The 14,784-nt window shown below is 44.6% G+C and overlaps 1 protein-coding gene across 5 annotated transcripts in view; it reads left to right on the top strand.

Moving 5' to 3' along the window:
* Window positions 1-14,784, top strand: part of LOC149262346 (adenylyl-sulfate kinase 3-like) — a 237,744-nt gene that overhangs the window by 18,489 nt on the left and 204,471 nt on the right. The gene's annotated exons all lie outside the window — the stretch shown is intronic.

Below are 14,784 nucleotides of genomic sequence, written 5' to 3'. Positions count from 1 at the left end.
TGTTGTCTCAGAAGATTGGGAAGTGTTTGTCTAGAGTATCCTGGGCAGAGGGACTCTCCCACCTTGGGTCGAGATGTGCGCAGCTCTTCGCCAGGAAGAGATCAGACGGTAATCGAAGACAGGTAGCAGCAGCAAAGGGATCGAGGTCAAGCACGAGGAGGAGGATGTGGCCCTAGCATTTGAGGGAAAGCAGGAGAAGCGGAAGAAGAAAGATCTCTCCAAGATCAAGTGCTTCCACTGTGGGGAGATGGGTCATTATGTGACCTAGTGCCCAAAGAAGAAAAGTAAGGGAGAGTCTTCCGAGATCGAGGTAGCGCCAGCATGGGCAGAGAAGAAAGTTTTGACAGACGACGACTGTGCCATGAGTGCACACACGCCACTTGAGAGGAAGTGGGGAGACATCAAGCTGTAGTCGGGAGGACTACAGGCGATGAGGGGCAGGATCCTACAGGAGCCCCGACGCCGAGTAGCAGGACTGGCTGGGTGGGTAGAGATGGATGCGAATGGAGCGACAGAAAGAGCTACAGTGCAGGAGTCCGGAGACAACGCGAGGCTGGCAGGCTGCAGCAGTGCGAGAGGCACATGAGTGTTGCACCAGTGTAGGAAGGCACAAAGAGGTGTGCAACGGTGCAAGATGTAGGGAGTTGTTGCAGCAGCGCAAAAGTCAGAGATAGGGAGCACTTGCCAGCAACAGAGGGAGCTTCAACATCAGTGGGTGTTTCTAGCCCAACAGGGAGGTCAGTTGGGAGATTAGTTACTTACTTCTCAGTAATTGAGTTGTAGTGCAGCAGTGGGCGGCACGATGCAACATGATGAGAGGAGGTGCAGTGTGGATGCAGTGCTGGGAGAAAGGACCAGCAGCAACACGGATGCAGAGGGAGCTGTTGTACAGATGCAACAATGGCAGTGGCAGAACCATGGGCAGCACTACATGAGGCAGCAGTGCAAAGGATGTTGGGTAGGAAGGCCTAGCATCAACACAGGTAACGATGCCGGATGATTAGAGTAATGCTTAGTGAGGAGTATTGCTAGAGCACAGTGCTCGCTAAAAGGGAGTGTTGATTAGGGGTAGCATCAGATGTGCTCTAGCCACGAAATTTGGTGGAGAGGTTGGGGCACATGAGATCTCCAATACCCAGAAAGGGTTTGGGCAGATTCTAAACAGATAAGGGGATATTAAAATAATTAATATTTTTAATGGAGTCCCTAAGTCTAAACTTAGGGAAAATAAAATATTAATGTGTATTAATATGAATCTGTGTTAGAGTGGTCCAAAAGACATGGATCAAGCCAGATCCAATCTTAGCCGTTGATTAGGGACTTAATCTCGGCCGTTGAGATGTCAACAGGAAAAGTATAAGAGGAGGCTTGAGGGTCACTTGGAGAACACACCAGATGATCGGTCATTCTATTCTCTAGAGCGGAGTTTGCTAAGAGAGATAGAATTAGTGATCGAGAGAGCAGCTAAGGGCCATTGAGTATAAAGAAATAGAGAAGGCAGAGATTGTGCCGAGAGAGCAGCACAACAACCAAGGAGAGTGACGCAGAGCCTGCAAGGGCTCACGCAGGGCCACATAGAGGCAGCCAAGTGTTGTGCAGAGCACTAGAGAGGCTAGAGTGTCTGACGCAGAGGCCCAGAAAGCTGACGCAAGGTCTCCTGGGGCTGACGTAGGCCAAGAAAGGTTGACGCAGGGCTAGCGTGACACAGAGAGGGGCTAACGCAGTCCAGATTGGGCAGACGCTAGGGTTGTAGAGCAATTTTGTGCTAAGGAGTTGCCAGAAGGATTTTCTAGGGTTTCAGCTAGGAAATTTCTCTGAAACTGTGAGGTATAGCTGCTAAGGAAATTCTCTGTTGGGTAGGCTAGTTTCGGCACCCAGATTGTACTCTGATATTGCTTAATAAGAAAACCCTCAGACAGTTGCACCAGTTTTCCCGCATTGGGTTTTTCCGGGGACATTGGTCCAAAAATAATGGTGTCATGTGGTGTGTTTGTTTTTGTTTCTTTTAGTTGCTGATCTGTAATATGTTGAGCATGCACTGGTGTTTATTTTCAATATTTACTTTGTAAATATCTTGTTAAAGAAAAATAACAAGTAGGTAGGAATAAATCAGAAAATGTGCATGAAGGGTTTCTAAACTAAGTAAACTTAGAAACTTCAACATGGTATCAGAGCTTGATTGCAGATCACAGGAGGACTAAAAGACATCAGTCGAGCGGATCAATAGCAGCAGAAAATAGCTGTCTCGAGGTGACAGAAGTTGTTTCTAGCAACGCAAAAGCCAAGAAGTGTGATGCATAGCCAGCCAGAGCCACGCAAAAGAAGCCGGGAGCTGTGCAGAGCCTCAGTGAGGCCAGTGTTGTTGACGCAGAGGGCCAGAGGGCTGACGCAGGGCATCTGAGCGCTGATGCTGACCCATCTGGGTTGACGCAGAGCCAGCGTGAGGCAGAGAGGGGTTGACGCAGTTCACAGAGAGGCAGTTGCTGGAGTCTACAAGGCGGTAGAAATATTGCAGAGTGGAGCTGGTGAGGTACTGTAGTCAGAACAATACCCGACAGAGCAGGGCCAGAGGAGTTGTTACGAGGGTTTCTTGCCGAGGAACCTAGATTAGCAGTGCAGTTGCATAAGACGATCAGAGTAGGGGGCATCTTGACATGCGGCAGAAGGATTTCCAGGAGGGAAATCAAGACTCAGAGGGAGTCTAGAAGAGAACTTCCACACGGGAAGTAGAGACTCAGAGGAGTCGAACAAAGAACTTCCAGGAGGGAAGTAGAGGAGCGTCATGGCACTACACGGGGTAAGAGACCGGGATAGCTGAACGGAGCATCAAACTTCGCAGTCTGGAAGGCCAGAATCTTATCAATGTTTGACAGGAATCGTGTCAAGAACTTCGCCTTGAAGGTTATAGTTGTCCTAGTCGACCCCAATGATAACGACAAGTACAAAGAGGCGATGGCGAGGGCCATGTGCATTATCCTTGACGGGGTCAAGGATCATGTGGTACCACATATAGCTGAAAAGGAAACGATAGTTGAGATGTGGGAGGCTCTCAAGAACCTGTACCAACATACTTTTGTGCAGAGAAGAATGCTGCTCGAGAACCAGATGATGTTGTATCAGATGAAGAAGGGTCAATTGATTGACACCTTCGTCGGAGCACTGAATGAGATCCGAGACTAGTTGACTGCTATAGGAGCGACCCCGGATCAAGAGCTTATGGTGAGGACAACCCTGAATGCTGTCTCAAAAGATTGGGAAGTGTTTGTCCAGTGTATCCTGGGCAGAGGGACTCTCCCACCTTGGGAGGAGATGTGGGCATCTATTCGCCAGGAAGAGATCAGACAACAGTCGAAGACAGGTAGCAGCAGAAAAGGGATCAAGGTCAAGCAGGAGGAGGATGTGGCCCTAGCATCTGAGGGAAAGCAGGAGAAGCGGAAGAAGAAAGATCTCTCCAAGATCAAGTGCTTCCACTGTGGGGAGATGGGTCATTATGCGACCCAGTGCCCAAGGAAGAAGAGTAAGGGAGAGTCTTCCGAGACTAAGGCAGCGCCAACACGAGCAAAGAAGGAAGTTTTGACAAATGATGATTGTGCCATGAGTGCACACACGCCACTTGAGCGAAAGTGGGGAGACATCGAGCTGTAGTTAGGAGGACTAGAGGCGATGAGGGGTAGGATCCTTGAGGTACCCAGCCTCTTGGATTAGACCTTGCTATGGGAGCCCCGACGAGGAGTAGCAAGACTGGCTGGGTGGGTAGAGACGGATGCGGATGGAGCAACAAAGAGAGCTACAGTGCAGGAGTCCCGAGACAGCGCGAAGCTAGCAGGCTACAGCAGTGCGAGAGGCACATGAGTGTTGCACCAATGCAGGAAGGCATAGAGAGGTGTGCAATGGTGCGAGATGCAGGGAGTTGTTGCAGCAGCGCAAAAGTCAGAGATAGGGAGCACTTGTCAGCGGCAGAGGGAGCTTCAGCATTAGTGGGTGTCTTTAGCCCAACAGGGAGGTCAGTTGGGAGATCGGTTACTTACTTCTCAGTAACTGAGTTGCAGTGCCGCAGTGGGCGGCACGATGCAACATGATGAGAGGAGGTGTAGTGCAGATCCAGTGCTAGGAGAAAGGACCAGCAACAACGCGAACGCAGAGGGAGCTGTTGTACAGATGCAACAATGGCAGTGGCAGAACCATGGGCAGCAATACAGGTGGCAGCAGTGCAGAGGATGTTGGGCAGGAAGGCCTAGCATCAGCATAGGTACCGATGCCAGATGATCAGAGTAATACTCATTGAGGAGTATTGCTAGAGCACAGTCCTCGCTAAAAGGGAGTGTTGATTTGGGGTAGCATCGGATGTGCTCTAGCCACGAAATTTGGTGGAGAGGTTGGGGCACATGAGATCTCCAATATCCGGAAAGGGTTTGGGTAGATTCTAAACAGATCAGGAGATATTAAAATAATTAATATTTAAAATGGAGTCCCTAAGTCTAAACTTAGGGAAAATAAAATATTAATGTGTATTAATATGAATTTGTGTTAGAGTGGTCCAAAAGACATGGATCAAGCCAGATCTAATCTTAGCTGTTGATTAGGGACTTAATCTCGGCCGTTGAGATGTCAACAGGAAAAGTATAAGAGGAGGCTTGAGGGTCCCTTGGCGAATACACCAGATGATCAGTCATTCTATTCTCTAGAGCGGGGTTTGCTAAGAGAGAGAATTAGTGATTGGGAGAGAAGCTGAGGGGCATTGAGTATAGAGAAACAAAGAAGGTAGAGATTGTGCCGGGAGAGCAGCGCAGCAGCGAAGGAGATTGACACAGAGCCTGCAAGGGCTCACGCAAGGCCACGCAGAGGCAGCCATTGCTGCGCAGAGCACTAGAGAGGCCAGCGTGTCTGACGCAGAGGCCCAAAAAGCTGATGCAGGGTTTCCTGGGACTGACGCAGGGCCAACGTGAGACAGAGAGGGGCTGACATAGTCCAGATTAGGCAGACGCTGGGGTTGCAGAACAATTTTGTGCTGAGGAGCTGCCAAAAGGATTTTTCGGGGTTTCAGCCAGGAGATTTCTCTCAAATTGTGAGGTATAGCTGCTAAGGAAATTCTCTGTTGGGTAGGCTAGTTTCGGCGCCCAAATTGTACTCTGATATTGCTTAATAAGAAAACCCTTAGATAGCTGCACCGGTTTTCCCGCATTGGGTTTTTCCGGGGACATTGGTCCAAAAATAATGGTTTCATGTGGTGTGTTTGTTCTTGTTTCTTTTAGGTTTTGATCTGTAATATGTTGAGCATGCACTGGTGTTTATTTTCAGTATTTCCTTTGTAAATAACTTGTTAAAGAAAAATAACAAGTAGGTAGGAATAAATCAGAAAAAGTGCATGAAGGTTTTCTAAACTAAGTAAACTTAGAAACTTCAACACTTCTCATAGCTAGCAGCTCCCCTCACAGAGTTGACGAAGAAGGGGCCTTTCACATGGACAGACAGGGCACAGTCAACATTTGATCGCCTTATGGAGGTGATGAGTAGCTGCCCAGTTTTGGCACTTCTGGATTTCACACGACCATTCACATTAGAGTGTGATGCATCAGGAGAGGGGGTTGGCGCAGTATTGTCTCAGGATGGGCATCCCATTGCTTTTGAGAGCCAGAAACTCCTTCCACATGAGAGGTCGTATTCTATTTATGACAAGGAGATGTTGGCCATCATGCATGTGTTAGCCAAATTCTGGTAATACCTAGTGGGCAACAATTCTGGGTGAAGTTTGACCACAATAATCTTCGCCAGTTCATAGGGCAGCATGGCTTCAGGGACAGGCAACAGAGGTAGGTTAGCAAGGTGTAGGCCTATGATTTCGACATCGAGTATGTCAAGGGCAAGCACAACATAGTAGAAGATACATTATCTAGGAGGCCCACGACACTTTCACTCATGAACATTTTATATGACTAGAAGGCGCAGTTGTTGGTGGAGTACTCCAAAGATCGATGAGCATGCGAGATATTGGAGGGAATTCATGCTGATGAGTGCTATAGGGTGATGGCTGAGGTCATTTACTGCAAGGGGCGTATATTCTTGGTGCTGGGTTCGCAATTGAAGGAGAGGATTCTCCATGTAGCTCAGGACTCCCCACTATTGGGACACCAGGAGTTCCGCAAGACATACATGATAGTTAGAGAGCGTTTCACATGGAAAGGCCTCAAGGGTGACGTCTTGAGATATGTGCAGGAGTGTGAGGCTTGCCAAAGGAACAAGGGGGAGTTGACTCACCCAACTGAGTTGTTGCAACCACTTCCCATTCCTGAGGGGAAATGGGAGAGTATTTCCATGGATTTCATCACGGGGCTCCTAGCGATGCATGGGAAGGATTGTTTATATGTGGTGATAGACCGGTTGACCAAATATGCCCACTTCTTCGCCGTACCAACTCGGTATACAACGTCACAGGTGGGTGTGTTATTCTTCAGGGAGGTCTTTTGTTTTGCATGGAATCCCTAAGATTATATTTAGCACTGTTGATAATATCAGCGATATTCGAAAATATCACGATATTTTCAAAATATCGGCAAATATCGGCAAAATATCGGCTATGTTTAAAAATTTGAAAAAATTATTTTTTATGCTTGCTGATATTTGCCGTTATTTTCACCGATATTGCCGATAAGATGTTTTCTTGACCCTCGTCGATATTTTTCCGATACCGATATCTTCAACACTATTATTTAGTAATAGAGATAGTCGGTTGATGGGAGCATTTTGACAGGAGCTCTTCAGATTAGTGGGCACTAAGCTCACCCTGAGCACGAGTTACCATCCACAGACAGATGATCAAACTGAGAGGGTTAACAAATGGTTGGAGGGCTATCTTCAGAACTACGTGATCGGGCAACAGAAAGCATGGATTCAGTGGCTACACCTAGGCGAGTACTGCTACAACACCGCCCACCACATGTCCATCGGTATGTCACCCTTCCGTGCCTTATATGGATATGATGCTTTGTCTTTTGTTGGCATTTTTTTTGCAGACAGCCGGGCCCCAAAGGCCAAAGATTGGATCCAAGAGAGCCAAGACATCTTTAATGCTCTCAAGGATAACATATTGACAACTCAGAATCAACAGAAGATGTATGCAGATAGGCACATGGTCGAGAGGCAGTTTGAGGAGGGGGACTTGGTTTACTTATGATTACAACCATATTGCCAGTCCACATTGAAGTAGAAAGGGGCCGAGAAGCTACAACCGCATTTCTATGGCCTGTACACGGTGATTCAGAGAGTTGGGGAGGTGGCCTATGAGCTGGAGCTTCCCCCGGGGAGCAAAATCCACCATGTCTTTCATGTTTCATGCCCCAAGAAGGTGTTGGGGCAGTAGGTGACGACCACTTGATGATGAGGGGCATCTAGTTCTGGAGTCGGAAGCCATTCCGGAGACTAGGGAAAGGAAGTTGTGGAGCAGAACTATCAGAGATATTTGGTGCATTGGAGCAGCTTATTGGATGAGGATGCCACCTGGGAGGGTGAATGTTGATTTTGGGTAGTATTGGATGTGATCTAGCTCCAAAATTTTGTGGAGGGGCTAGAATACATAAGATCTCCAAGACCTAGAAATTGTTTGGAGAAATTCCGCCCGGATTGTGAGTTATTAAAATAATTAATATTTTTAATGGGTTCCTAAGTCTAAACTTAGGAAAATAAAAATATTAATGGGTATTAATAAAAATATGGGTGAGAAGCTTCTAAGAGGCGAGGATCAAGTCTGTTTTAATCTTAGCCGTTGATTAGGGACTTAATCTCAACCGTTGATTCATCAACAGGAAAAGTATAAGAGGAGGCTTGAGGGTCAGTTGGAGATACACTAAGTGATCAGTCAATTCGATTTTTCTGGGGCAAGGTTTGCTGAGAAAATCGAATAGGTGATCTAAGTTGCAGTGAGAGGGGCAAAAGCAGAGATTTGGATCGGAAAGGAGTTCTGAGCCAAAGAGTACCAGGCAGAGAGGCAACAGTAGCATCAGAGAGGCTTATGCAACCTAGGAAGGGGCTCATGTAGTGTTGATGCAGGCCAAGAGGGTCCCTTGCAGTGGTAGTGCAGGATATTCGTTAGAAGTCGAGAATTTGCTGGAGAAGTGAGGTTCTGAGCCGAGAGGGCTGAACAATAGTCTTCCTCCAGCAAATCGATCCAGCAGAAGGGGTGACACAGTCTCCTAGAGGCAAGACGCTGGCCCAAGCAAGGATTGCGTTGGGATTTCACAGTGCTTGTCGGAGTCAGGCTACTCAGTGGATAAGTTGGGACTTGGAGAACAAGGTAAACCCTCGTATGTATTTCTTGTTGCCGAGAATACTCTGAAAGGTTAGCCGGTATGAGAGGCAACCTGTCGTACTCAAATTCTGCTTGCTTAATAATACAAACCCTCTATCTGCTGCACCGGTTTTCCCGCATTGGGTTTTTCCGGGGACGTGTTGTCCAAAAATAATGGTGTCCCTTATGTGTTTGTCTCATATATTTTCAGTTTATGATCTGTATGTCAATGTAGTCTGCAGTAGTGTTTTTCATTGCTGTTTAAAATTAAATAACTTGTTGAATGTAATAACAAGTAGGAGATGATAAACCGGTGATTGCAGTAGGATTTATGATGTGTAGATTCAGAAATTTTCACATGGTATCAGAGTATTGCAGATCATAGGATACTGAAGCAATCAGCCAGGAGATCCAACAAATTTGCTCCAGATAGGCAGTTGTCTCAAGTGACAGTGCTATTTCTGTTAGTGTTAGTCAGTTTTTCCTTCCACCAATGATCAAATGTTCTCTTTCAGAATGTCCATTAGGGTTTAAGGTCAACTTTTTGTCATTTCACTAGGTCTTCCATTCAAAAACTTTGGTCACTGGTTAGTGTGTCTAGGTTGTCAATTACTCCTTTACAAATTGCCATGTTTTGGTCACTGGCATCATACATTTGGATGTACCATCTCTGAAAAGTCTTATGCTCATCTCAATCTCATTATCATGGTTTTCATCCAGCTCACTATCATCCATTAGGTCATTAGGGTTTCAGTCATTGAGTTTCTCATTCCATTCATAAATGTGGCATGTAAAGGAGTAGTGATACAAATACAACATAAGTACTTCAAAGTTCCAAAGGCTGCAGTTCAGAGTTCCAAAAAGGTTCAATGTCTCAAAAAAGGCCATAAAGTTACCAAGTTTCAAATATCAGAGATCATAAAGTGTCAAGGGTCCCAATTTAAGTTTAAAAGGGTAAGAGGAGTTGCTTTTTAACTCATTTGCACTTTCAAATTTCCAAGCATATCTCAGTTATTATCGTGCAAGAGGAAAACTTGGTGAAAATTGAGGGTTTTGCTGTATTCTAAGTGAAATGTGACCCTTCTGTGCAAAAATGCGACCCTTTTGATAGAACTGTGACCCTTCTGAAGTGAATTGCGACCCTTTTGTGGAGGAGCGCGACCCTTCTGTGCAGATTGCGACCTTTCTAAGTGGAGCATGACCCTTCTATCCAAAAGTGTGACTCTTTTAAGGGAAGTGCGACCTTTCTGAGCGAGAGTGACCCACAGGGATTTCTTCTTGTTTTTAAGGGGATTTTCGACTTCTTCAAATCTCCAAAGATCATTCAAGGACTCTTAAAGCTTCTGCAAACAGTAAGTGGGCATCTACACCATCCTTTCAAAGATTTTTCTCAATGTGAATTGATTGTTTCTCAAGGTTCTCTCTAGCAAATTCTTGGTGAATAAACCTAGCTTCTACTGATTTACCACTATCATCTATCATCCAGAAAACCCTAAATTTAAAATCTCCTATCATTCCACCACTCATTTGCCATTGATTTCATCAAACCCTAGCCTCCCACTACATTTTCACCTTGAGAAAAAAATCCACTTTAGTTTTATCAACATCATCTGGCTAGTGTTTTACCATTCGCCAAATTTAATGGAGAGTGAACAAGAGAGTGAAAAGAAAGTGCACAAGGGAGGACATCATTCAAGGTTTGAGCCATCCAACTTGAGAGAAATCAATGCTTCTCCATTTGCCCATAAATGTTTCAGAAATGTTGGTTGTATGAAGTTTTGTGAGTAGGTTGCAGAGTTTGGTTCCCATGTCCCTTTGACAAGCATCTTTGCCCAAAATTTCAACATAGATAAAGCTGTCATAGCAGGTATTGAGTTCAGTGTCTCAGCAGATATTATTTCTTCAGCCACAGGTATTCCAAATCATGGTGACACCTGGTTCAAAGGCATGGAATTATCCCTTGATGATTATAAGATGTTCCTAAAACCTAATGTCAGAGAGACTTCTGAACATGTTTTTCCTTTTAGACATCTGCTTAACAAGTATGCCCCTCTAATGAAGCTTATCATGAAGTATTTTACATGTGAAGGTAGATTCTCTAGATTATACAGGTATCATGTTAGGTTACTTATGCATTTCACCTCTACAAGAACACTTAATTTGTGCAATTTTCTGTCTAAGAGTGTGGTGAAGATGACTGAAAAAATTCACACCAGGGGACAACCTCATATCACAAATTTGTTTCACCATAGCCTGATCAAGATTGTGGTTATGCATCAACTCTCAGTCAAGCAAATCACTTGGGAAACCTTTTTGGATAAATTAAAGACTGCTCCTGTCATTAGTCCCACTATTTCTCCTAGCAAAAGAACATCATCAGGGCCTAGGTTCACAAGGTCTATGAAGCATGGTTCAACAAGCAAGCAGGCAAAGGTTTCAGAGGCACTTAGACCTAAGGTAACCAAGACATATCAAAGAGGGAACAGGGTTATGTTTGCTCCACAGAGTGGGGAAGGGGCTAAGCCTTCTACATCAACACAACAGGGATTACATTTGCAAGATGAGGAGGCTATCCATCATGACATACAGATAGTGGACTTGGAGTCCCAAGATGATCATCAAAACCTAAAACTAGTTATCAGAGAGAAGGATTCTCAGATCATGGAGCTTTTGGACAATGTGGCAAGAGCCAAATTCATCATTTCCTTCCTTGAGCAAGAAAATGAGTAGCTGAAGGCAAAGCAACTGCTTCTAGAAAAAGATTTGTTTAAAACTAGTATGCAAGAGTCCAAAGGTAAAGTAGTGTTGGGGCATGATGAGAAAGATGAACAAGAGAGGCAGGTTGGGAGGAAGAGGCCTAGGACAAAGGGTCTCAAAGGAAAATTGCAGAAGGAAAAAGACCAAAACCTACTGAATGAGGATTTGAGTCTTGAAGACAGAATAGCTATGGAGATCAATGAAGACAGGGAATATTGGCTTAGCAAAGTAAATGACCATCTGGAGAAGCTTCTTGACAGAGCTAACAGGGACAATCAGATGTTGAGGCACATGGCCCATCACTATCAAACAAGGAATCAGATTGCACAAATTAGAATCAAGAAACTGAAAACAAAACTGAAAGAGGTCCAAGACAAGCAAAGGGAATCAAGAAAAAGGGGTAAGAGAGTGAAATTGGTGACTAAAACATCCAAGAATGTTTAGCCTATCTTCCATAACAACCAAGGAACAAATTTTGAAAGTTTTGGAGAAATTTGGATTTTTTTGAAATTTTGCAGGAAAAGGCACATAGAAGTGCCATGCTGAGGCACGACCCTTTTTCCCTGGACATCCAAATGAGGTTTTTTCTACATGGATGGATGCATTATGATGAGTACATGCCAAATATAATCCTAGTTTTGCATGAAGGATTCCCATTTTGATCAGAAACTCAAAAAACCTCACCTTTTTCACCTCTCTGCCACTAAATCTGGACTGGCGCGGCGCTTCTGAGTAAGGTTGGGAGAATGAGTTTTTGGAGGCCTTCCCATGGCATGAGATACCACATTCATGCTTGGAATATGGCACGAGGGTGATTGGATGAAAGAAAGATTTGGTTTAGCTCAATCTATGGTCAGGTGGTACGTGGAAGTCCCTCACTTGGTTGGCTTTTGCATAAGTTAATAAGAGCTATTTTCCTATTGTGATTTATGAGTATTTGTACTTGTATTATGTTGATTTGATGGTTTTTTTATCATGGTTAATATTTTGGTTATATGTTTGTTAAAGCATGATTTAAGATATGTTCTAGCTATGGATCTCGTTAAGATTTGATAAGTTAATGAATGTTTGATGAATGCAAGCGCTAACAAGTGTTGTTGCAACTATTTGAGAGGGAATTAGACATTCTCGGTGATTCTCAGCGAAATAACATGAATTTACACTCATATATGCATTCATGACCTGTAACTTAAATGTTTACCATACGTTTGACGAAATGTCTAGTGTGTTCTAGGAAGTCTAGGTCAAGTTTATGATTTTCCAAACTTCAAGATGATCTGGAAACTAGACAGAAAAATCTAGTTTACCGTTCTTTCAGATTTCCATTTTGACTTGGGGAAGATACCTAAAATGGCTTCAAACAGGCACGACCCTTCTGCAAAATTTCCTGTTTTGGTGCATGCTAGTGCGACCTTTTTGCTGACTGACGCGACCCTTCTGGTTCTGGTGCAACCCATTTGGTTTGGTAACCTCTTGAGTACTGAATGATGGCAAATTCGAGATTTTATAATTTATTAATGTTACTTTAGGTTTCTTAGTTGGTTTTTGCCTCACTTTATGAGGAAAATTGTAATTAATGAGGAGATATGCTCTCTTAAACTTTAGCCTAAATTGTGGAAACTGTCTCAACTATCCTAGTTTTCAGTGAGGACTCATCAAAGCCAGTTATGATGAGCCTTGAATAGAATTTTCGACTTGATGAGATGTCATATATTGTATTTTCCTATATAAGATGGAAGGGAATCATTTTCCAGGGGTTGGACATTTTAGGAGAGAACCATTATAGCTTATATTTGACATTTTGGAAATCAAAAGACAGAGTTTGTAGCTATTGTAGTGGGATTCCTGTGGTATGTGTTTTAGCAGTGTTTTTTCTTCTATGATCATAAGTCTGAATGTATTATGTCTTTCATTTTCATTTCCATGTTTCATGTGCTTGTTTCCTAAGATAATAAACAAAATTCATTCATGTAATGCTCTGTTTTGGAGAAGCTTTCACATTATTGTTCAGTTTTCTTCTGATATAAACGAATTCATGAGATTCATGCTCGTTTAGAAACCCTACCTATCTCCCATATACACAATGACAACCCTAAAGTGCTAAAGTGTGTGCCTACCTTGCCCCATTACATCTTTGCAAATCTGATTCTCAAAGCCTAGGCCTAGCACCCTCTGACCTAGCTACTTGGTTTTTCTCCCTTATCTAACAACAAAACCCTAAATTTTCCAAAACCTACCTGAGCCTAGCTATCTAGCCTAAAATCCTTTATATTCCAGTCATCTCTTGGCTGTGATTTCATAGAGAGAGCCCTCTCTGGTTTTGTAGGGCTAACTATTAAACTAAAAGCTTGGTCTATGGTTACCTCCGTTGATTCCTCTCAGCGTGGGACATTGTGAGGGATAACAATTTCAAAGGTAGAGGAGCAGCTGAAGGAGTGACGCAGAGCCAAAGAAGTTATGCAGAGGCTCCCGCAGTGCTTGCGTCAGCATTTCGAGCCTGTAGAGGGTGATGCAGTACCCGAGAGGAGCTCATGCAGTGATTGCGTCAGATCTCTGGGCCAGCGCAGAGCCTGAGAGGCTCAAATCAGTCAGCTGTCGGGGCTGGAGGAGCAGTGCAGATTCGATCCGAGGCGCTGGTGGGACACTGTTGTTGTTGGTACAGAACAATGTCTGTGGAGGCAAAACCGAGGTAGAGGGAGTCACTGCCTTGACAGATTTCTAGCCAAAGAAATCTAGATCCGGGTTACTGAACAACAACAAAGGAGGATTGGAGAGGAGTGATTCGACATTTGGCGGGAGGATTTCCATGAAGGAAATCGGGACTCAAAGGGAGTCTAGAGGAGCTTGTTCCTTGGAGGATTTCTAGTGTCGAAGAAATCCAGATCCGAGTCTTGCTAGAGTAGCAGCAGGAGAGGGAGAAGAGAACTGGTCCTGCATTTGGTTTAGCAAAGATGGCAGTCAATGGACTAAGGGATCATGTCAGATTGGATGGAGCATCCAATTTTGTCATCTGGAAGGCCAGGATCCTGGCAATCCTAGACAAGAATCATGTCAAGGACTATGCCTTGAAGGTAGTTGTTGTTCCAGTCGATGCTGATCCACTGAAGAAGTACGAGGAGGCCCAGGAAAAGGCTAAATGCATGATCTTAGACTGGGTCAAAGTTCATGTGGTCCCACACATTGCTGAGAAGGAAACAACAAGGGAGATGTGGGAGACGTTGACCACCTTGTACCAGGGGAATTCCGTTCAACGGAAGATACTATTGGAGAATCAGTTGAGACAGTACCAGATGCAAAAGGGAGAAAAGATCGATCTCTTCCTCCTCAAGTTGCAAGGGATTCGAGACCGACTTCTGTGGGGTCTACACCAGATCCTGAGTTCATGGTTTAGACTGCCCTGAATGCAGTCACTGAAGACTAGGAGACATTTGTCCAAAGTATCTTGTGCAGAGCTTCCCTCCCCAGTTGGGAGGAAATGTGGGCAGCTCCTCGACAGGAAGAGATCAGGAGGTCAAGGAGTAGCAGCAAAGGAGTCAGAGTCAAGGAGGAGGAGGAGGATGGAGCTCTCGCATCATTGGGACAACAAGGGCAACAAAAATGGAAGAAAAAGGATATATCCAAGGTCAAATGCTTCAATTGTGGGGAACTAGGACATTTTGCCACTCAGTGCCCCCGGAAGAAGGGCAAGGAAGAGGCTTCTGACTCAAAGATTGCTCCCGCGAAAGCTGACAAGGAGGATGATGACG

This window comes from Pinus tabuliformis, chromosome 6, assembly GCF_031772625.1.
Source record: "Pinus tabuliformis cultivar Carrire ecotype Pingquan chromosome 6, CPIR1, whole genome shotgun sequence".
NCBI lineage: Eukaryota > Viridiplantae > Streptophyta > Pinopsida > Pinales > Pinaceae > Pinus > Pinus tabuliformis.
Note: the sequence above shows the minus strand (reverse complement) of the source record. Positions and strands in the feature narration are given on the sequence as shown.